The sequence below is a fragment of the Rhipicephalus microplus genome, chromosome 2, assembly GCF_043290135.1.
Source record: "Rhipicephalus microplus isolate Deutch F79 chromosome 2, USDA_Rmic, whole genome shotgun sequence".
Lineage (NCBI taxonomy): Eukaryota > Metazoa > Arthropoda > Arachnida > Ixodida > Ixodidae > Rhipicephalus > Rhipicephalus microplus.
In genome coordinates this window covers 131,859,913-131,882,989 of record NC_134701.1, presented here as the reverse complement: position 1 = coordinate 131,882,989, position 23,077 = coordinate 131,859,913, and the positions used below count along the sequence as shown (strand labels likewise).

Sequence of the window (23,077 nt, the reverse complement as noted above, 5' to 3'; positions counted from 1 at the left end):
ACGGCCAAAGAGCGCCAGTTCATCTAAGGTTATGAACAATGATTGTGATAAGCGGCTGTATAAGGGCCATAATATTCCTCGTGGTAAGGCGGGTAAAAACATACAAGTAATAAAATCATGACCATGCCGTGAAAGGTGTGTGTGGTGTGAATAGGTGACGAAAGTTGTAATAATGAAAAATGATGGTGGACATGTATGGTATTAGCACAAGTACCTCACTCATTCACACCCTTGCGTCCAAGGGCCGGGAGGCAAGTGCTTTCTTGTGTAGCCACCGCAGCAAAAACCTCCCTGGAGAGGGTGTGCTACGGAATGCCCGGGTATATGATATGAAAACTATGAATTTCTTTAAAAAACGCTAACAATGATTTGTGACTACAAAGCGGTTCCCTACCGACGAACATTGCAGGATGTAAAGGTATATGTTGTCGGTAGGGTAATGGAAAGTGTTGTTTTCTTAGAGTGTCCAATTGTTTGCACTGAATTAAAATGTGAAAGACTGTTGATGCTTCACCACATCTGTCACACAAAGGTGGATCGCCACCGGACAAAAGAGGTGTGTGTGTCGTGTATGTGCGTCCTATCCAGAGTCTCGTTAGTGTTACCTCTGTATGACGCGATTTCGATACAGGCAGCCAATGACCAAGGTGTGGCTTAATAACGTGTAGTTTGTTTTGTGTGTGTGTATCCCACTTGCTCTGCCAGTATACTCTGAGGTTTCGTTTGAGAGACGGCTTAAGATCAACGGCCGGGATTGATATGGGTGTAGGGGCAGTGCTTTTGTGGATGGATGCAGTGAGCTGATCCGCCCTCACGTTGCCTTGAATCTCACGGTGCCCTGGCACCCAGCACACTGCAACATGTTGTTTGAGTGTGTAGAGTGAGCACAAAATGGAGTAAAGTGAAACAAGGACTGCGTTTGTTTTGTTTTTTAAGAGTGTGCAGAGCCGTTACCACACTGAGGGAGTCCGTATAAATAACTGCTTTCTGTAGTTGTAGTTGTTTGATGTGTTTAGCGGCCACAAGTATCGCGTAAGCTTCCGCTGTGAAGATACTTGTGCCTGGATGTAGAGGGCCAGCATCCGAAAAGGATGGGCCGAGAGCAGCGTAGGACACAGAGGAGTTAGACTTGGAGGCATCTGTAAAGAACTCAGGAGGTGTGTATTTGTGTTGAAGTTTCAGGAAGTATGTTTGGATATGGGCAATAGGCGCATGTTTTGTAACTTCTAGAAAAGACACATCGCAGTCTATAGTCTGCCATTGCCACGGTGGCGGGTATGATAGAGGAGCCATTAAACTGTGTTCAAGTGAGATTCCAGTTTGCTCAGCTAGACTCTTCAGGTGAACCGAGAAGGGCTGCCTCATCGAAGGCCTGTTTTGAAATACAATTGAGCTCGACAAATCATTAATCGTAGAATATGAGGGGTTCTTCTTGTCTGCTTTCACCTTAAGGAAATAAAAAAAGGACATGTAAGTTCTCCGAAGATGAAGCGACCACTCATTTGACTCAACATAAAGGCTTTCTACGGGGCTGGTGCGAAAAGCACCCGTAGAAAGGCCGATGCCCAAATGGTGCACGGGGTCCAGCATCTTCAAAGCACTTTGAGTTGCATACTGATAAACAACAGCCCCATAATCTAAGAGGGTGCGAATGAGGCTTCTATACAGGTTCTTGAGGCATTGCCTGTCACTAGCCCAAGTAGTAGGTGACAACGCTTTTAAAACATTCATGGCTTTTAAACATTTTGTTTTTAAATTCTTGATGTGTGGTACGAAGGTCAACTTGTTGTCCAATATTAATCCCAAGAATTTATGCTCCGCATTAACAGACAGACGTTAACCGCATGCCTCTCTTTCGGGAGAACAAGACACACGTGTTTTTTTGTGGGTTCAGTCGGAATCCATTTTCCTCTGCCCATTTGGAGACCTTGTTTAAACCTAACTGAACCTGCCGCTCACACATTGCCAGATTGCAAGATATAAAGCCAAGCTGGACGTCATCGACATATGTACATAAAACATATTGCGAGGGATGGACAAACGCAAGAAATTCATTTTGATGAGAAGAAGTGTGCAGCTAAGTACACCACCTTGTGGCACGCCTGTTTCCTGGACAAATGTTTGGGAAAGAACCGTGCCCACTCGGACACGGAATGTGCGGTTTGACAGGTAACTTTCGATTATGTGAAACATTCTTCCGCGCACGCCAAGGTGGGACAGGTCTCTTAGAATTTCAAAACGCCATGTTGTATCATAAGCCTTTTCGATATCGAGGAATACAGAAAGAAAATATTGTTTATGCGCGAAAGCGTCCCTGATCTGTGCCTCGATACGAACAAGGTGGTCTGTGGTGGATCTACTTTCTCGAAGCCTGCACTGGAAAGGGTCGAGCAAATTGTTTGTTTCAAGGATACGTACAAATCGGCAGTTTATCATTTTTTCGAAGACTTTGCACAAGCAGCTTGTAAGTGCAATAGGCCTATAACTCGAAGGTAAAGAAGGGTCCTTGCCCTCTTTCAAAATCGGAATAATAATAGCCTCTTTCCAGGAGGTAGGGATAGTGCCAGAAAACCAGATAGCATTGTACAAACAAAGTAAGGTTTTTTGTGTTTCGATTGGTAGGTTTTTTAACATTTCATACACCACACAGTCAGAACCTGGGGCAGAAGTACTGCAGGAGTTTAGAGACGTTCGCAGCTCAGCTAGACTTAAAGCGTGGTTATATGCCTCGTATCTAGTGCATTTGTGTTCGAGTTTCTGCTTTTATATTCTTGTTCTGTATTTTTGGAAAGTGTCAGTATAGTGGGATGAGCTGGACACCTGTTCCAAGTGTGCACCGAGGAAGTTTGCCTGATCTTCCATGGTATCACCCTGAGTGTTTACAAGTGGAAGTGTGTGTACTTGTTATCCTGCTATCCTACCGACAATGTTCCAGACTTTAGCCTCCTGTGTGTATGAGTTGATCCCTGACAAAAACTTCTGCCAGCTTTCTCTTCTGGCCTGCCGACGCGTTCTCCTGCCTTGAGACTTCATTTTCTTGAAGGTGTAAAGATTTTCGGCTGTCGGTGAGTTCCGAAGCAGCCTCCAAGCTCTGTTTTGCTGTTTGCGCGCGTTTCGGCATTCAGAGTTCCACCATGGCACACGCCGTTTTCCAGGGTGTCCATTTGTTTGTGGGATGCATTTTGTTGCAGCATCAATCAAAAACGTTGTGATTTAGTTGACAGCAACCTCAATGTTCATAGTAAATATGTCATTACAACCTAGAATAGCGATGGTATAAAACTGTTCCCAGTCGGCTCTATTTGTGAGCCACTTGGGAACACGTGGTGGGCACTCATTTACTGTAGTTGTGCTCAAAATTACGGGGAAGTGGTCACTTCCGTACAGATTACTGACGACTTTCCACTGGAGTAGAGGCACAAGAGATGGAGATACTATGCTTAGGTCTATGGAGGAGTAGGTGTTATTAGCGAGATTATAATAGGTTGGTTCTTTTCGATTTTGGAGACACGCGCTCGACGAGAGAAGGAACTGTTCGATCAGTCGACCACGCGCGTCATACCTAGAGTCACCCCATAGCCTGCTATGCGCATTAAAGTCTCCAAGGAGAACATGAGGCCCTGGAAGTTCATCAATTAGAGAGTGTAAATCACGTTTTTGCAGCTGATAGCTAGGAGGAATGTAAATAGTGCAGATTGTGATCAGTTTATCAAAAATAACTGCTCGAACAGCCACTGCCTCAAGGGATGTTTGGAGTTGTAAGTGTGTGCATGCAATTCCTTGATTTACTATAATGGCAACACCTCCGGTTGATGTCATGGCATCAACACGGTCCTTTCGGAAAATAACGTATTTACGAAGAAAATATGTGTGTTTTGAATTAAGGCGTGTTTCTTGTACACACAGCACTTTTGGTGAGTGTTCGTGTAAGAGTTCTTGGATGTCGTCAAGGTTTCTGAGAAGGCCCCTGACGTTTCATTGTATAATTTAGTGTTCATGGTGAATGTAAAATAGTGCTGTGTGTACGAAAAGCGAGTGGCTGTTTAGACAGGGAGTTTGAGTTCACTTAGCAGGGCCGTACCCAGGCCCTGTTATCTGCTTTTTTGTTTTCTTGGCGCGCTCCAAGGAGCCACGCCGCTCTTTCGGCACCAAGGGTACCGACGTATCTATTGCCTCCTCGGAGGCACTGGATGCCCACACGTGCGGGCTGATAGTTCGAGTTTCGGGCCTCGTCTGGTGAGACGAGGCCTTGAGACCCGAGGACTCTGGAGTCTCCGGTCTCTGTTTGGGAGTAGGCGGTGTAGCCTGGGCTACAGCCGCCTTGGGGGCAGGTGCCACAACCACCGGCTCGGTATGCGCGGGCCAAAGAAGTGGCGAGGGCTGGTGTGACGGTGCCCCCTGACGCGCCGCTTCAGCGTATGTAGGTCCATAGAATGGAGCGACTCTTCGCCGTGCTTCTTTAAATGTAATGTTCTCCTTCACCTTCAACGTAATTATTTCTTTTTCTTTTTTCCAGTATGTGCAGGAGCGTCAATATGCGGCATGGTTTCCTTCACAGTTTACACAGTGTGGCGGTTGTTTGCAGTTTTCAGACACAAAGGCTTAGGACTCCACAGTGTGCACAAGTCTGGCGACCACGACACGTTTTAGAGCCATGGCCATACCTCTGGCATTGGAAGCAACGACGAGGGTTTGGTATGTACGGCCTGATAGATGTCTTCGGGTACCCTGTTTGAATAGATTCCGGTAGTTTACTGGATGCAAACGTGAGTATTAGGTGTTTTGTCGGTGTTTCCTTATTATCTCTTCTGATGATGATTCTCTGTACATTAGTGACATTTTGGCTCTTCCACCCCTCCAAAAGTTCAGTCTCAGTCAAGTCAAGTAGGTCCATGTCAGATACAACTTTGCGAGTTGTGTTCATTGTTCTAAGTGGTGTTATGGTTATTGGTATGCCACCAAAATCTGAAAGACGGTCTAGCTTTTCAAATTGTTCTTTGTCACGGATTTAGAGGAGAAGGTCTCCACTAGTCATTTAGGTTACCTTGTATCCTGTGCCAAGAGTTTCGCTAAGACATCTAGAAACCAAGAAAGGAGAGACGGTTATGGCTTGCTTTTCAGTTTTTTCGCAGTGGATAACATGATAGTGAGGATATGTTTCTTTGGGCTGGTTAAAAAAATTTATATCATCGGTACCGGCTTAAAGCGGGTACGATCAGACAGTAAAGGGAATGCTCTGTGCATGCCTGTCTTATTTTTGTTCAGCAGCGTTGGCGGCCACCCACCACGGAGCCCAACAAGGAGACGCTACAAGTTTGCGGATGCTGAAACCTGCAGACGCCAGCCGTACAACGCCACTATAACCCAATGCGCCTAGACCAAGGTAGGCTATTTGCACAAGGTTAACCCTATCCGCCAGGAAGTTTGAAAGTAAACGGAAGAGAGTAGAAGACAGGACAAATAAATAGTAAGAGGTAAAGACGAAGATGTAGGGAGAGAGAGATAGGAAAAGGCGACTGCCGATTTCCCTTGGGTGGGTCAGCCCAGGGGTGCCGTCTACGTGAAGCCGGGGCCAAAGGGGTGTGTTGCCTCTGTCGGGGGGCCTTAAAGGTCCAATCCCCCAGCGTCGGCTCAACCCCCAAGATCCCCTTTCCCCTGGACACGGCAAAGCCACGCACGGCTAGGCGTCGGAGGGAGTCAAAACTCCCCCGTTAGCTCGGGTCCGTGGTGTCGCTACACACCAAACGCCTACTTGCGCAGGTGCCCCTGCGGGGTCTGCCTGAAAAGTGCCGTTCTTTCCAAGCGAAGCTTGCATCAACTGAACAGTGTAGCTGGTGATGGTGGTCATGAAAAGCCCTTCTCTCCCACAGCTGGCCCGCACCAAATTAATAATAAAGCAAAATATTTTTTCTTTCCAGGCAAACGTTATGAACATGGCGCCCTAGATGCGAAAGCGAATGCTTTTGCCTCTAGGGCACGCTCCCATGCTTGCTCAAAGGGAACTCTACTGAAGCAGCGCCTACGAGGCGTTGGCTGTTGCATAGGAATGCGAAAAAAAACATAGGAAGCAGCACACTTGCTATGGTCAGTTTGTTGAGCTCTGGCAGCTGTGCACGACTGGCAAACACCTAACGAACTGCATTTTTGCAGGTAAGAAATTATACTGGAAACTGTTTAAATTTCAGTGGTGCGTCTTTCTGGTGCACAGCTGCCGAACGCAGCAAAGTTTCGATTTTAATGTTTTACTTTGAAAATGGGGAAAGAAACTCCTCCTCCAACTGAAGATGTGAAAAAGGACCAACCGATGCAAAAAGCATGCGCGAGTTGATAAGGGCGTTCGAAAACTTTAGAGGTGGCTTTCGGGTTGAACTGCGTGACATAAAAGACAGTGTGTCCTTTTGTACTGACGTTTGTAAAGATGTAAAAAGATTGGCAGATGAAATCAAGCAACGTAGAGTGGAAGTAAAGTAACTAACACAAATAAACATAGAATAAATGGAAGAAAATAGGCTGCTGTCGAAAAAGTGCGAAGGTATGGAGCAGGACATGCGCTATATTTTCCGAGCTGGCCAAATTGCGACGCCACACCAGATGCCGCGCCGAACTCCAACTGCGTCTCCGGCCAGCCCGGACCAGGCAATCCCGGAGGAACCATACAGTGGCCCGCAACCAGTGGTTATTACCACGAATCCACACGTCGAGCCCTAGCCAGACGCTCATTCCACGAATGCCCAGTCCTCTGTTAGCCCTCTTGTCATTGAGAAGATTTTGTTTCAAGATGACGAACCCTCTATCTACGAGGACTCAAACAGCACCACAAGTTAGATTTTCTTGCGGATGGACGACGACAACACCCAGAGCGATATCATCCGGAACAGTTTAGACGCATTTGTACTGTCTTCGCTCAAGAGCCCCGGCACCAAGCGCCACCGAATAGAGGTGACTGAGCCGGTTGTGGGACGCTCGCTCCCACGTCTTCGGGAACTGTGCATCGTCGAGTATTCAGGTTTGTCTTTACTAATCAGGATGGCTGCTTTACTGAATGTTTCATTGAATGTTCAAGGTTTTTGCAGTCCGTCAAAGCAGGCTGAGGTGATTAGAGTACCTCGTTCTGCGAATTGTGATGTTTTGCTCTGCAAGAAACTAATTTCTTCTAGCTATAGGACATGCTGGCTCTCAAATGAAAGTTCAACCTGGATTACTATTTCCTTGCGCCAAATTTGGTTTTACGCGTGTAGGTGCCGACCAGTGCGGACGCGCGAAGATCGGCTCCTGCTTTCAAGAATGCTTTCCTGTGGTATTCACGAATTCATCGCCGAGTTTTCCGTCCCATCGTGTGCCTAAGTTCTCAAGAAATCAGCAGATACCACCTTTGTGTTGGTGAGTGGATTTTTAAACCGTTTTTGGGACATTTTTACACGGCAACGCCTCGGGAGATTTAAGCCTAACCCAGGAGGCGATTGTCGCCGATGCGCCGACCCGGCGCCAACGTGACTCAATGCTCTGCGCGTTCCAGGACCTGCAACTGAGAATAGAATACCAAGTAGATGGAGAGGACATCTCTCTAGAGGATTGCACGGAACACATGGGTTGGAAGGAAGCCGAAACGAGACGCTCAAGGAATAAGGAAGCCGCGGTTAGCGTTCCTGCTGCCAAGGGTTTGACCAAGGCTGGCGTTGCGAGAGACGCTCGAGACAGTCGTAGTAGGTATGATACCAAGCATACAATTGTGCGAGCTGGACGCATGCCGCCACTACCCAAGGACTTCAGCAAAATTGTGCTACGACCACGTGGAGGATTAAATATCTCGAAAATTGGCACTGGAGCCGTAGCAGACGTGATGGTACTGGCGGCCGGCGTCAAAGAGGAGGAGCCCATGCAGGACATCATCTGTTCCAACTTGCAGCAGAACATTATGGTGGCAAGCACTCCGGACCGAGACAGAGCTTCAAGATACCTCAAGGTCAAGAAAATTGACATTGGAGGCAAAGTTTTCGAGGTTAGTGCGTACACCACGGCACCGCACTATACCTGTAAAGGAGTGATTCGCGGGATCCCCGTAAGCGATACTCAGGACATTTTGACCCGAAAGATTGTGAACGCGAACAACCCGCTCGCGCTGCAGGCCAAGAAATTCAAGGACACCGGGACAATCATCATAGCTTTCGAAGGATGCAAGGTGTCCAGATTCGTGAGATATGGACCTTCACTTTTGCAGTGCTCCCTTTACCGCAAGAACATCGATATTTGTTACTTCTGTGGAAAGCTGGGACATCGGTCTGACGTCTGTTCGAACCCAGCTGAAACTGTCTACAGAGGCTGCGAGATCAAGAACCCAGATAGCCTGCACCAGTGCAATCCAAGATGCAGGCTGTGCGACGGTCACCATCCCACGGCAGACAAGGAGTGCAATAACAGGTTCTTAGTGCCATACGTCGTCAGACGCAGACGTTGGGAAAAATCGCGAGCAGCCGCAAAAGCCCGGGACGCATCAATCACATGGAGTCCAGACATCAACGACAAGCAGCTTGTTCCAGCCTACGGGACCCAGACCATGCAGACTACAAGAGAACAGGAAAGGCGGCCCCACTCCAGGGGGAGGTCGCGTTCCAGAAGAGGTTCTAGACCCAAGGCCTGTTCCCAATCACAGGGGCGCTCGAGTTCTCAAGGTCACCATTAGGGTCGGTATGCCTGGGCGGCACTCGAATGGCCAGCTGCCTGGCGTTCAGTTCAAGATCACGGCTTCACACCCGGGGAGGACGCCTGCAGTTACATCCAAAGGCTGCTGGGCTGAGCGAGTGCGCACCGGCGCGGCAGAGGTGATGACAGGTAAGCTGCCAGAGCATAATAGAATTGCACAGCTAGAGCAAGAAAACGCGAGACCTACAAAATCGAGTGAGAGGCTATGAGCTGAGTTAAAGGAAATAAAAATTCTTCTCACTAAGCTAACCAGCGCGCAGTCTTCACAGCCAATGCCTCAGCCAGTTGATGTCCCTGTGGCTGAAAACGTGTGGGACTCGAGAACCACAAAAAGATGGCAGTCATGGCAGAACACGTGGAAGCCAACCAAATGACAATGTCATATATGAAAGAGGTCTTTGACACGCTAAGCAAAGTAGTAGCCAATCTTAGCGAGCAGATGGGTAGGCTACAATCAAGCGTGACGGCACAGGAAAAGCATATGACTTTGCGCATTACAAAGGTCGAAGCATATCTGCACAACACAGCAAGGCCTCCTCATGCACCAAACTCACCCCTTCGGCCACTAATACTAGTGGTACCAAACCTGTCGACAGGTGCAGCATCAGGCTCTGGCCGCCCATGTAATTACCATGATGGCAGCGCTACGTGAAGCATTTCGTATCTGGCAATGGAACTGTAGAGGTTAACTTAAAAAGAAGGCAACCCTACAGCAGTATATCAGGAGCAGCGAAGAAAAGCCTCATTATATTATTACAAGAGACCCTTTCACCGCAAGCAACGTTGCCTAGATTCCGGCCTGTAATAGGGGATACTGAAGGGAGGGGAGTCTGCACCTTCGTATGCAACAAACTAACGCACGTAACCCACGACCTCAAGATAGAAGCAGGCCGTTTGTAACACGTCATGGTAGAGATCGTGCCAGGTACCAGCAACCGTCAGAGCATTTTCATTCTTAATATATACAGCAGTCCAAAGGAACAAAAGCAAGGATTCAAGACGGTTCTAAAGAAAGCTGTTAATATCGCCGGGGAATGTCCACTCGTCATAGCAGGTGATTTCAACGCCCCTCATCCTACATGGGGTTACAAGTACAACACTGGGAAAAGAAATCGACTTTGGCAAAGTGCCAGTGAACTTGATCTCACCCTAATCACAGACCCCAGCCTACCAACAAGGCTTGGTACATCTTGCTGCAGAGATTCCACCCCGGACCTCACATTTGTAAGGAACATCAAGAAGGCCCAGTGGATGAACCTTGCTGTAGACCTAGGGAGTGACCACTGCATTCTTGCCACTGCCTTCTCCGTGGAGCGTAAAAAGCAGAGAGAATTCCACTTCACAGACTGGGATAAGTTCAGGAAGATAAGGATGGAAACGGAACAAGATGGCCACAGACAAGGCTTGGAGCAGTGGGTCAAATAGATTAAAGATGACATCAAATCCGTCTCCTCCACCATTATCGCAAATTTTCCGGTTGAAAGAATGGATAGCCGGCTCGCTCATCTTCTTGATGCAAAGCAAGCACTATTGAACCGTTGGAAGGATCAGCGCCTGAACCGAAGACTGAGGAAGAAGAGAGCTGAGGTAAACAGATCAGTCTAGGAACATTGTTGCGCACTATCCAGGCAGCAATGGGACGAAATCTGCAACTACGTCGATGGTCAGATGCGCAATGGCAAAACATGGAATATGTTAAAGCATCTCCTCAACGAAAAAACCACCAAAACAAATCAAAAGCATGTTATCGCTCAAATTTTGCATAAAGAGATAGGGCGCACTACAGAACAGCAAGTTGTGCAGCGGCTCGTGCATAAGTACCTCCCAATCAAGAGAGAATTGGCACCACCAAGTAAACAGTACCAGGGCAGGCCCAATCCAGGTCTTGAGGGCGACTTTAACATCGAGGAGATCAGAAGAGCCTTGCATGATCTCAACGGCAGGTCGGCCCCTGGCCCGGACGGTATATCAAACAAGGCCCTTCGTGACCTTGATGACGATTCAATTGAAACCCTGAAGGATATGATTAATGCAGCATGGAAAGAAGGCAGGGTGCCAGAGCAGTGGAAGCTGGCCATCACGATCCTTATTCCTAAGCCAGGAAATCCCCTAACTTGGACAACATGAGGCCAATATCCTTGACATCGTGTATCGGCAAGGTTGCAGAACATGCCATACTGCACAGAATAAACAAGTACTTGGAACATAACGACATATATACACACAATATGGTTGGATTCAGGGCAGGGCTATCCACACAAGATGTATTGAAGCTTATCAAACACTAGGTCATCGACAATGAAACCAGAGACATGAGAGCCATTCTGTGCCTAGATATAGAAAAAGCGTTTGACAACATCCACCCCTCATTTATACTGGAAGCAATTTCCGAAATTGCTCTGGGGAAAGCCTTTTATAGCTACGTATGGTCCTTTCTTACAGATCGGAAAGCCGTGATGAAGATTGCAGATATCGAGAGAGCAGCAATCGAACTATAAGCAAGGGGCACGCCACAAGGGGCGGTGATTTCACCAATGCTGTTCAACATTGCCATGATTGGGCTGTCAAAGAAATTATCGAGCATTGAAAGATTGAAGCACAGCATCTATGCAGATGACATTACCATCTGGTGCACAGGTAGAAGCGAGGGGCGAATTGAGAGCGCTCTGCAAGAGGCGATTGACACCTTCGTTCTTCCGGGCTCAAGTGCTCCTCGAGTAAGTCAGAACTTTTACGCATGGGACCGACTCACAGAGGATGGAAGCCGTTAAACCAGATAGACATCCACCTCCGTACAAATCAAGGGGATGCCATCCAGAGGGTCGACTCCATCAAAGTCCTGGGCATGCTGATAGAGTCTACCGGCGCCAACAGCGAGCCTATACCTAAGTTAACTTGGAAAAGAGACAGTGCGGTGCACGTCATACGCAGAGTGGCAAAAAAAATGGGATCAAGGAAGACAACCTCATCAGGTTGATGCATGCGTTTCTTTTAAACCACTTCACGTACGAGGCAGCAATGCACAACTGGTCAAGAGCAGAGTCCGAGATACTGAACGTGCTCCTCAGGAAAGTTATCAAGAATGTCCTGGGCCTACCCATACATACCAGCACCGAGCGTCTGCTTGAGCTTGGCATTCACAACACGCTCGAAGAAATGCAGAAGCCCAAGAGAGAGCACAGTTTGCAAGGTTATCTACAACAAGGTCGGGGAGCATGATCCTGCAGGAGCTGGGCCAACACCCAATGGCAATCAGACGCAATTACATTGATATCCCAGACAACATCAGGGAGAATATCACGGTGTCTCTCATACCAAGAAACATGCATCCAGAACACAACGTCGGAAGAAGAGTAGTGAGGGCCATGACTATAATTCGTCAAGTCTCAAACGAGGAACGAGGTATTTGTTGAGGCGACTTCCTACGCCAATGGGAAAGCGTTTGTGGCAGTGGTGGTCGATGGGGCTGGCCATGTCGTCAACTCAGCGACAGTCAGGACGAAAGACCCAATCATTGCGGAACAGGTGGTCATTGCCTTAGCACTCAAGATGGATAACATTGAAGTCGTCTACAGTGATTCCATGGCAGCACTACGGGCGTTCGCCAAGGGGACGGTCTCTGAACAAACGCTGAGAATACTGCAAGGCAAGAACATAACGCATCATCTTCTGAGTTGGTTCTCAGCTCACCTTGGGCAAATAAACGATTCCCCTCCCAATCTCAATGAAGCAGCACACGAGGCGGTGCGAGAACTCTCCAACCGCGCCTCCCCGGGGATGCGTTTTACTGGTGAAGGGTATAACCGGGAAATTCTTACAACATATAACGAGCTCACTAAACATTTCTACCTGTCTAGAAGGATTTTCCCTCCACCTTACAAAAATCTAACCCCGCCCCAAGCACTTATATTAAGGCTTTTGCAAGCGCGGATGTACCCTATTTTGAAAAAGTTACACATCATGTGGGGAAATAGCTTCATTAGAACACATGCCCTGGCAGTGCGCCAAATTTGCTCATTTATCGGTCATCACCTCTGCCACATGGGAGGCGGCAATCCGCAGCTCGTCCTTGGGAGATCAGCTCTGGGCTGTCCACCAATCCCGCGACGTGGCGTAGGAGCTTGGCATCTCAGTCCCCACGTGGGAGCTGCCCGCAACACAGTGATCTGTGTTTTGGAGGACCAAATAAAAGTTTATCCAATCCAATCCAATGATGCGCTCGTGGCCTTTTTGCTAGCTCCACATATACCAAACTTGGTCTTACGGGACGTCAATGGATGACGAAATATGGCTGGTGCAAACATGATAACCCTGACACGCGTTCATGTAAGAGCATGACAACACACCACGCTCATAGCGTGCTCGTGACCGTTTCGCTAGCTCCACATATACTAAGTTTGGTATCACGCAGATGACGAAGGTAAACGACACATCTAAAAATGATAACTATGACACGGAGGTCATGTATAGCATCATTTACCTCCACCTCATAACGCTGTGCTGATTTTAAAGTGACTTAACATTTCTCATTCGTGCTTCGCATATCATCGGTTCCCACAGTACGTGGGATCTGCCCATTCTTTTTCTGGATGGTGGTCATGTTATTCGCGATTTAAAATACGTGAAGCGATGTACAAGGTCATGGCTGGGGTCAGTCTACTAGGAACTCACATGAGCTGCGACGCCTCCTTTTTCATTACAGGATGCACACAATGTAGTGCACGGAAATAATTTTTTTCGGACATGGCGGCGTATACAATCTTCCAGCAAACTTGATGAGGCTTACATTCCACGGGCTTTCAATCTCTGATTTACGTGTTCTGCCCATCCTATCTTCTGTGCGCATCCCTGACCATCGTCGGATTCTCTTAGAAGTCGAAATTTCATTTTTTTCTTTCGAAAAAAAAACATGGCGCCTTGATGTTCGCGCCCTTGAGAATGCGTGCTTTCGCTCAGATTTGTCCCGTGCATTATGTGTGCCACTCGCTGTATCTGGTCCCTATTGCCGGGCGTGTTTATTATTTTCACTTCTGTTGGTTGATTGATATGTGTGGTTTAGCGTCCCGAAACCACCATGTGATTATGCGAGACGCGGTATATAGTGAAGTGCTACGGAAATTTTGACCACCAGAAGTTCTTTAAGGTGCACCCAAATATGATCACACAGGCCTACAGCATTTTCGCCTCCATTGAAAATGCAGCCGCCACAGCCGAGATTCGATCCCGCGACCTGCGGGTCAGCCGCCGAGTGCCTTAGCAACTACACCACTATGGCGGGACATTTTCATTTTTCTTTGATTCGGTTTTTGCCCAAATGCCTAAGTCAGGAATGCTCAGCGCAAACTGCGCCTCACTGTTCTAAAAAGTTCGCTATCAATGTAAATCATTCCGTCTTTCTTGTATGAATCTGTGAAGATTTTCCGCAAGACGCGGACGCTCGAGATTATTCTTGATCTTGCACGAAGACCAGTGATAAGGCTGGAACATTGGATGACACTCCCCTAACAAGTCCGAGCTCCTCTCTACCAACCCACTAGGCTAGGGCCCAAGCCCCCAAAAAAAGGCAGCCGATCTCGAAGAGTGATATCAAGCTCTACACCGTAGATGGCAGCGCAATACCCAGAGTCGACTCCATTCGGGTCCTCGGCATGACCATTGAGTCCATTGGTTCCAATGGCAAGACTATCTCAAGCTCGTCGCCAAGACAGATAACGCGGTTCGGCTGGTTCGGCGGGTGGCCAACCGCTACCAAGGCCTCAAGGAAGACAACCTAATCCGCCTGGTCAATGCCTTTGTGCTCTGTCACTTCTCATAAGTCGCGGCTATGCACAATTGGCAGAGTGCCGAGCGTGACAAGATCAACGTCTTGCTCAGAAAGATTACCAAGTGGGCCCTCGGTATCCCAATCAGGATGCGCACTGCGGCCTGCTCCAGCTCGGAGTACACAATACGTTGGACGAGATTGCCGAAGCGCAGGAGCGGGCCCAGCTCGCGCGCCTTTTGAACTCCCAGACCAGCAGACATATACTCCGAGAGCTCGGTCACTCTCCGGCTGAAGTGGACTAGAAGATGAGACAGGTGCCCCGTGAAATTCGCGACCTCATCACCGTGGCACCGATACCGAGGAATGTCCGTCCCGAGCACAATTAGGCGACGGGCTAGAGCTGCCACTCTTCTCAAGCAGATTCACAGTGAGGAGTGCGGCGTCAGCTTTGTCGACGCGGCAGCGTACCGCGAGAGCCGCGCCTTCTCCGCAGTCGTTGCCGACTCTAAACAGCAAATAACCAACTGCGCATCGGTTCACACTGACGATCTCACAATTGCCGAATATCCTGGAAGGTGAAAGGGAGGTCATCTATAGTGACTCTAGGTCAGCTATTCGCGCTTTCGAGCACGGTGTAATCTCCAAGAAAGCCCTGTGCGTGCTCCAGAGTGGTGGCCGCGACGGTATCAAGCACCACGTACTGATCTGGTTACCTGCACATATTGAACAGGTCCAAGGCGCTCCCCTCAACCTCAACGAGTCTGCCCACGAGACCGTGCACGCGCTAACCGACCGCGCTGGTTCTGGGCAACGATTCGGTGCCAACGGCGTTGCGGAAAACAGGGACGCGCCTGCCACGTACAATGAAATAACATAACATTTCTACCTCGCGCGAAGACTATATCGACTCCCTCATCCAAATCTTAATAGGCCACAGGCCCTTACGCTCAGACTACTGCAGACCGACTCGTACCCTAACCTGAGATCCCTTCACGCTATTTATCCTGACGTGTTCCCCATCAACGCTTGCTCCGCATGTGGGGATGTATCCACGCTGGCGCACATGCTCTGGGAGTGCAGGGCAATGTACACTAACCCTAACACTACATAGGTCAGGTGGGAGGCGGCCCTACGCAGCTCCCTCCTGGCCGACCAACTTTGGGCCGACCAGCACGCCCGCGGAGCGGCCGATAAGCTTGACCTAACGGTCTCGACATGGGAGTCACCCGCTGCGCGCTGACGCGCACCTTGCAGGGCCACAATAAAGTTTCACAACAAACCAACCAACTAACCAACCAATTGGATGACACATGTAGAAACGCCGCTGCGCTTCATTGCTTGTCAGTTATGGCCGACGCTCCTTTCGCCTCTACCAGTGCCCATGTATTGCTGTAATCTGTCCTTCAGTTTCCTGGCCACAAGTTAGGCCGAATAAACAGTTTCATCTTAGCATCGAGTCAGCTACATTTGTCCTGGTCACGTCCCGGTGACAATATGATTGGGACGTGCTTAAAACGCAGTGGCACCTGCACTGCCTAGTTGAAGGGCGTTCGCTTCAACATCGCGTTTCTGGGGAGCTGGGCGATACTGCAGCGAAGCTACGCATCGTCTTGGGCATCAAAACGCCGTCTACCCTGATACAAGCTTGACAGCGTGAGCTGCATGAGCGCTTCCATCGCTTGACTGCTGCCTCGTCTCTGGTGGCGGCCGCGTGGTGTTGTAGGTACAACCCCTGTGCACATCCTGAGGCTCTGCGCTATGCGAGGTGATCGTTTTTGGGCCGTCACAATCACCCGGTTCTATGACCACGCAGATACCACCTGCGCTGCCGCTTCCTATGCGTGATTCGATCTCTGTTTTGGCGCGCTTTGATGCGCTGGCAATGCCACGTTGAGCCATGCGGACAAACTATGAGAGGTTTGCCCTGCATTCCTCAACGAGCTGCTGATTTTCTTCACGTCCTTCCATCACCCGAAGAGGTAAAAGCGGCACTGCGATCTATGAAACGTGGAACGACCCCTGGGCCAGACGATTTACCAGTTGAGCTTCATTTGACATTTTAGAATGAGATTGTACTGCCTTAACCACAGTTATCCATCGATGTTTCGAGCATTACCAATGCCTCCCAGAAAAATGTATGCCTGGAACGTGAACCGTGAACGTTGCACCCTACCCTCGGCTTTTACCCTCCCCCTCCGGTACGTACGGAGACGAACGCCTTTGGCGGCCGCCCCTTGCGAACGCAGCAATGCTCTCACAGTTGCCCCCAAGCAGCTGTGATGTCAGGTGACAGAGCGGTACGGTAATGTCACGTGACTGAGCGGTACGGAGGCGAGCGGTCTCACGCGGCGAACGGTCGCAACACGTAGCAAGAGGCATGGCCTCCGAGATTTCGCGCTGGCAGGAAGCTAGATATCGAAAAGAGAGCGACGTTTCAGGCATAGATTTTCTAGGAGGCGTTGGCATGATCTACTCTACTCCTGACCTGCCCAGAGAGTCTCTTTACAGTGCCCAAGTTCTAGTTCATACCTTCTGCCGCTAGGGCTGTAACCTAGGAGCGGCGTGGCGCTAGTCAGCACCTGTTCGGCAACTGCACCTTCAGCGTTTATGGTCATATTTTGGCCAACAGAGCACTTATAGTACGTAAATAAAAATAAATAAAAAAAATAAACAAGTAAAAATAATTCAGGAATAAGTATACTAAACGTCATTCATAATTTAAGTAAATAAAAATGAACGAATAAAAATAATTCAGGAATAAGTAAACTAAAGGTCAATCATTATTCAAGTAATTAAAAATAAACCAATAAAAATAATTTACAAATAAATTTACTGAAGGTCATTCAGAATTATTAGCGATTAAAAAGACGCATCACGCTGTCCTACATCATGCAAGTCTACAGGTTCCCACGTTTGTCAACCAGTGTGCAATAAATAGTTAAGCACACAGAACAGCTCACTTGACCAGCCATCTAAGTGAAGAAATAGTCACATATATTCCAGCAGTCCACCACAAAGTACAGGCATTCTTATCCCAGCGCCGTAAAAACAACCATAAACTAGCAGACGAACAGGTTATAGGTTGCGCTGCCAATGGTGTGCGGTTGAACGAGAAAGGCGACACGCATTTCCATAGTAACCCTGCTATCTGGGCAGGTCAGGAGTAGAGTAGGTCGGGGTTTCGAGGATGGTGTTTTGAGGACGAAGCTCCCTATGCCATGGGTGGTTCGTCCGCGATGTATGTTGTCGTCGTAGCAGTAGTAGGCAGCCACCTTCACGGCCGGACTAGAGGAGCGGCACGCGCGCACCCTTTTCAATTGAGGAGGAAACCAGCGCATGTTAATCATAAATAAAAAGATAGTTAATTCTGATGAAATAACTTACAGAGACAAGTATTGGTAACTCAATCTTCAATAAAATTTTCCTTGAAGTTGATGCTTACAAAAAAAACTAGTATCAGAAGGACTCATTTTTCGCATTATCTGACCATGCAGAAAGGGTTGCTACGTGAAACTCGTTGGGCGTAACCATGGTTTTAGAAAGGTTTTAGCGAGAGTTGGAACGCAGTGCCATGAATATAGTGAACTAGTATAAAGCTTTGAATTGGAGGCGGTGAAAGGTGGGAAGTAGACACGAACCGCAGGCCGGAAAAAAGTGCGCGAGTGCCAATTCTTATTAGGTCCTTGGAATGTCCGCTGGGTGGCGGTACTTCTATATTCTGAGTATATGACAAAAAGATGCGAGATGGCGGTACTTCGAGTGTTCATTAGATGATTGGATGGACGGACGGACAGACAGATGCACAGAAGGAAAGACAGGCGGATGGACACACGAACGAACGGCCGGACGCTTCTCTCCACTCATTATCATGTGCTCCGTGGATACGCTGTGATTTTTTTTTCCGATCGAGTTTTCTAGATGGCTCCATTATCCCAAAAGGTGACACTTGCTTTGTTTGTCTTGAAGATTGGAGACCTATCACGGTCCTTAACGTCGACTACAATTTAACCGTGACGGTAATTCTGCAACGTTTGAGAGCTCAGTTGAACACCCTGGTAGGTCATTACCAGTCTTCATCAATGCCTGGACGAGAAATACACATCTTGTCCTATACAACCCATGATATCATAGCCTATACTCTTTCGCAGCCTGCGCGTGGTTTTCTTGTGTCTTTGGACCAAGAGAAAGAATTTCATTGACTAGAGCACACGTATATCTTGAATTTACTCAGAGCCTTTAGTTTTCCTCACTCGTTTTTGCAATTAATTTGAAATACATATTCTGGCATAAAAAGAACACTATATCTGGATGGTTGGAAGAGTGCTGCTTTTTCTATTACATGGGGATCTTCACAGTCTCCTGTTCTATTTGTCCTCACCCTTGAGCCATTTTTGCGTGCCCTAAAAGAGGATCCACGTCTCCGGGGCTTGCGTGTCCGGGGTCTTGCGCTTCTGGGCAGCAGGGTAGTGAATGTTACAGCTTTTCCTGACAACATATATAAAGCTGTATCTTTCAGATGAAGATAGTCTTTCACATAGCCTGCTTCTATTCTTTCAGTATGGTGACACTGCATGTGTAGAGCTGACCTTTCTCGAAATCCCGGTATTCGTTCATTGGCTCTCTTAACTCCAGACGTAGCTCCACTTCCCTTTTTAATTGGCTGTGTCTCTTTGATTTTAGGCATCTTTTACAACCACTATGGCATCCTTAACTCCATTACTTCATCGATAGCGTTAAACGCTATCGATGAAGTAAAACAAAAGTCGCAGCTTTACCGCAAAGGTAAAACACTAAATGTGATAACAGCAAATGGGAATGTGAAGCGAAGAATGGAAAGCAGATCGAAACTCGTTCCGCGTTGCTCACGCACATATGACACACGAAACACACTCACAGGTATAGATGAATGCGAATGGCGAATTCCATTGGTAGAGCAGGAGCGCTCAAAAGCACGCTCAAAGTGCTCTCTTCAGAGCCAGCGTGTTTCAGTGGTCAAGCCAGAGTAAGAGCACTGTCATCCATTCTGAGAGCGAGAGATCTTTTACGGCAGCGAAAGCAGCCGGGATCAATTTGTAGTGCTCTCGCCTGAAAAGAGGAGTGGGCGTAATGAACAAGTTGCGGGACCATTGAACGTCACCATCACCCTCTCACCCGCTTTCTGGGATTGTGCCGCATTCCTGTAGCACATAGAGTGGCCCTGCTCTCAGTTCTCTGCCTCTTACTCCACACTGAACTACCCTGTACTCCTGTTCTCTCAATGGAATACGTCACAAGTGACTGTTTTTACTGCGCTGTGTCTGAAAAGTGCGCCCTTTTCGAAAACGAAGACTGTGCAGTGAGTGCAGTGACCTCTGTGTGCCCGGTAACTACAGCAGAATTGTTCCAGTGAAAACCCCAAGCCGTATGATTCTCCCTACCGCAACATAAGCGCGCACGCCCACATGTGCGCGCGCTTATTTTGTGGTTGTGGCCGAGCGAAGCTCACCCGCATTTCGTCGACTGGATACAGGGGTGCTCCTAATTTTATCTATGGGATAAAGTATATAACGAACACTCGCTAAACACTTACTGCTTCACCGTAAAAGCAATGTTATTGGCGTCTGCGTTTGATGCTGCTGCAATGAAGTCCAGCTTCTTGTACAATCAAGCCCGTTCTTGGGCGAATGCACGGGGCAGATAGCGTCCACTGAATAACCTCCTGCCATTTGACAAAAAATAGCACTCCTCAAGGGAGGCCACAACTTGGTCCTAATAGTTCAGGTGTGACCGTTTAGCACTTTCTCTACAATCGCTGTCATCAAATTTGCTTTAAACAACGCTCCACGCTCTCCCGTGGTGTCAATCACGACCACACATGCATCGTTCAGCGAAAACACGTTATGTGCATCTGGTTACGTGTTCTTAGCTTGTTTCGATAACGGCACGCTCATAATGAAGCGCCTTCCAGGTTAACCTAGAAAACAACCATTTGCGATTATCTATGCTCATCACACGTGCCAGTTATGCAAGCACATTTCATACGTGAAGTAATGTAATGCATTATAAATATATTATTCACACTGCAGAGCTGAATTGCTGTCGAATACACACTAAATAAAAATGTCAATGTAGACTTCAATCCTGTAATAAAAAGAATACTCGGACGAGCGTGAGTGCACCCCAGGACCACTGGCTGAGCAGTGGCGAGCCGACCTTCTCAGCCTACGTGCAGTGGATCAAATCCGGGCTGTCCAGCGAACCAGGGCTATTGCCGAGGACATCGCACGGTGATCCGCGGACGAGAGCTCCTGAAGGCCTAGCGCCGACCAGTAATTCTTCGTTGGATCCTTAATAAAGTTTATTACCTACCTATCTAACACATATTAACACACGCCACACAGGCTATACTCAAACGCCACACAGGCTACTAAACGCCACACAGGCTATACAGCACGAGAGTCTCTCTGATAACGTCATCGTTTTCCTTCTCTGTCTACGGAAAGGCATGCGCATTTTCAACATTCGACCATCTTGCAACGCTTAATTCCTTGTTAGGTCTGTCCCGTGAATGTTTTTGGCTGACTTGACATACAAGCGTTTGATCATCCTCCTATATGACATACTCATTAGATGACACACGAAGGAAACAAGATGAAGAAAAAACAGAAACAGCGCAGAAAACAGCTATACACTGGCGCGTTAGGTTCTTCATGGCACGAAAAAGCTCACCCGTTCGTTGCGGGAAACTTTCAAGGCAACGTCGTAGCTTCCGGCCATTCCAACTGGCTTGACTTGGAGAATGATGATGATGATGATGGTGACGATCATGATGATGATGATGAGTGGTTTTTAGTGGCGCAAGGGCCAATTGATGGCCAAAGAGCGCTATTTCAAAAACCTAGATATATGAACAATGATATGATGTGTGGCTGTAAAAGGTCCTTAAAATTCCTCGCGCTAACGCGAGTAAAAACATAGAAGCATTAAAACTATGACATTGACGTGAAACATGTGCAGTAATACTAAATGACGAGACGTCGTGATAGTGGGACAGTGACGAAGATGCAGCCACCACGGCAGCGACCCCTCTTCAGAGATCGTGCTACGGAGCGCCTGGATATATGACATTAAAAGTACGTACATCTGTTAAAAATGCCAGCAATTATTTATGAGAAAAAAGGGGTTCTCTACCAATGAACATTGATGGGTGCAAGGGTGTCTGTTGTCTGTAGGTATATAAAAAGTGTTTTTTTCTGAGAGAATCTAAATCACTGCACTGAACAAGGATGTGGAGAACCGTGAGTGGTTCTCCACATCTCTCACAGAATGGTGCATCGCTACCAGACAGAAGGTGTAAATGTGTCGAATATGTGTGTCCTATCTGTAGTCTTGTAAGTGTGACTTGTGTGTAGCGTGATCTGTATACTGTTGGCCAATTTCCAAGTCTCGGCTTAACAACGTGCAGTTTGTTTTCTGTCTGCCGATCCCATAGGCCCTGCCAGCACGCCCTGAGCTCCCGCCGTAGAAATGGTTTCAGATCAAGTGCAGGGACAGCTACAGATGTATTGGCGCCAGCGTTGTCTTGGCAGATGCGGCCAGCTGATCCGCCAACACGTTTCCAGCGATTTCTCGGTGCCCCGGCACCTAGCAGACTACAACATGCCGTTTAAGAGCGTAGATCGTGCATAACAGAGAGTACAAGGACACACGGACAGGATTTTTATGTTTTCGCAGAGTTTTCAGAGCCATCACAACGCTCAGCGAATCTGTGTATATTACCACACGTCGTAATTCCAATATCTTAATATGCTTGACGGCCACTAATATCGCGTGAGCCTCTGCTGTGAAGATGCTTGTTTCGGAGTGCAGGATACCGGAGTTGGAGGAAGATGGGCCAACAGCTGCATAAAACACACCAGTGTGAGACGTCGAAGCATCTGTGAAAATTCTGGGCAAGTGTACTTGTGTTGGAGTTCGACGAAGTGCGCGCGGATATGTACAGAAGGTGCCTGTTTAGCGACTTCCATGAAAGATACATCGCAGTCTATGACTTGCCACTTCCATGGTGGCAAATATACTGCTGGAGCCATAATGTTATTCTAAAAGTGGCACAGCTGTTTTCTCAGCCAGCCTCCCGACAAGAAGTGAGTATGGATGTCTCAGCGAAGGACGGTTATTGAACAAGGTACAGTTGGACAGATCATTAACTGTGGAGTGAGCGGGATGTTCCTCATCAGCGTTAATTTTAAAATAGTATGTAAAAGACAGGTAACATCTCTTCAGGTGGAGCGACAATTCATTTGATTCTACGTACAGACTCTCTACGGGGCTAATTCGAAAAGTACCCGTAGAGAGGCGTAGGCCTAGATGGTGGACAGGGTCGAGAATCTTTAAGGCTGATGGCGTCGCCGACTGATAGATTAAAGCACCGTAATCTAGGCGCATGGGTACGAGGCTTTTATATTAATTCATCAGAGATTTCCTGTCACTGCCCCACGTACTTCGTGATAACACTTTAAAAATATTCATAGTTTTTAAACACCTGTCTTTTAAATACTTGATGCATGGGATGAAGGTTAGTTTTGTGTCTAATATTAGGCCCAGAAATTAATGCTCTCTTTTCACAGGCGTTGA

At 47.9% G+C, this 23,077-nt stretch overlaps 1 protein-coding gene across 1 annotated transcript in view; it reads right to left on the bottom strand.

Annotated features, from left to right (window-relative positions):
• Nucleotides 1–23,077, bottom strand: part of LOC119170725 (uncharacterized) — a 53,855-nt gene that overhangs the window by 7,924 nt on the left and 22,854 nt on the right. The window lies entirely within an intron of this gene.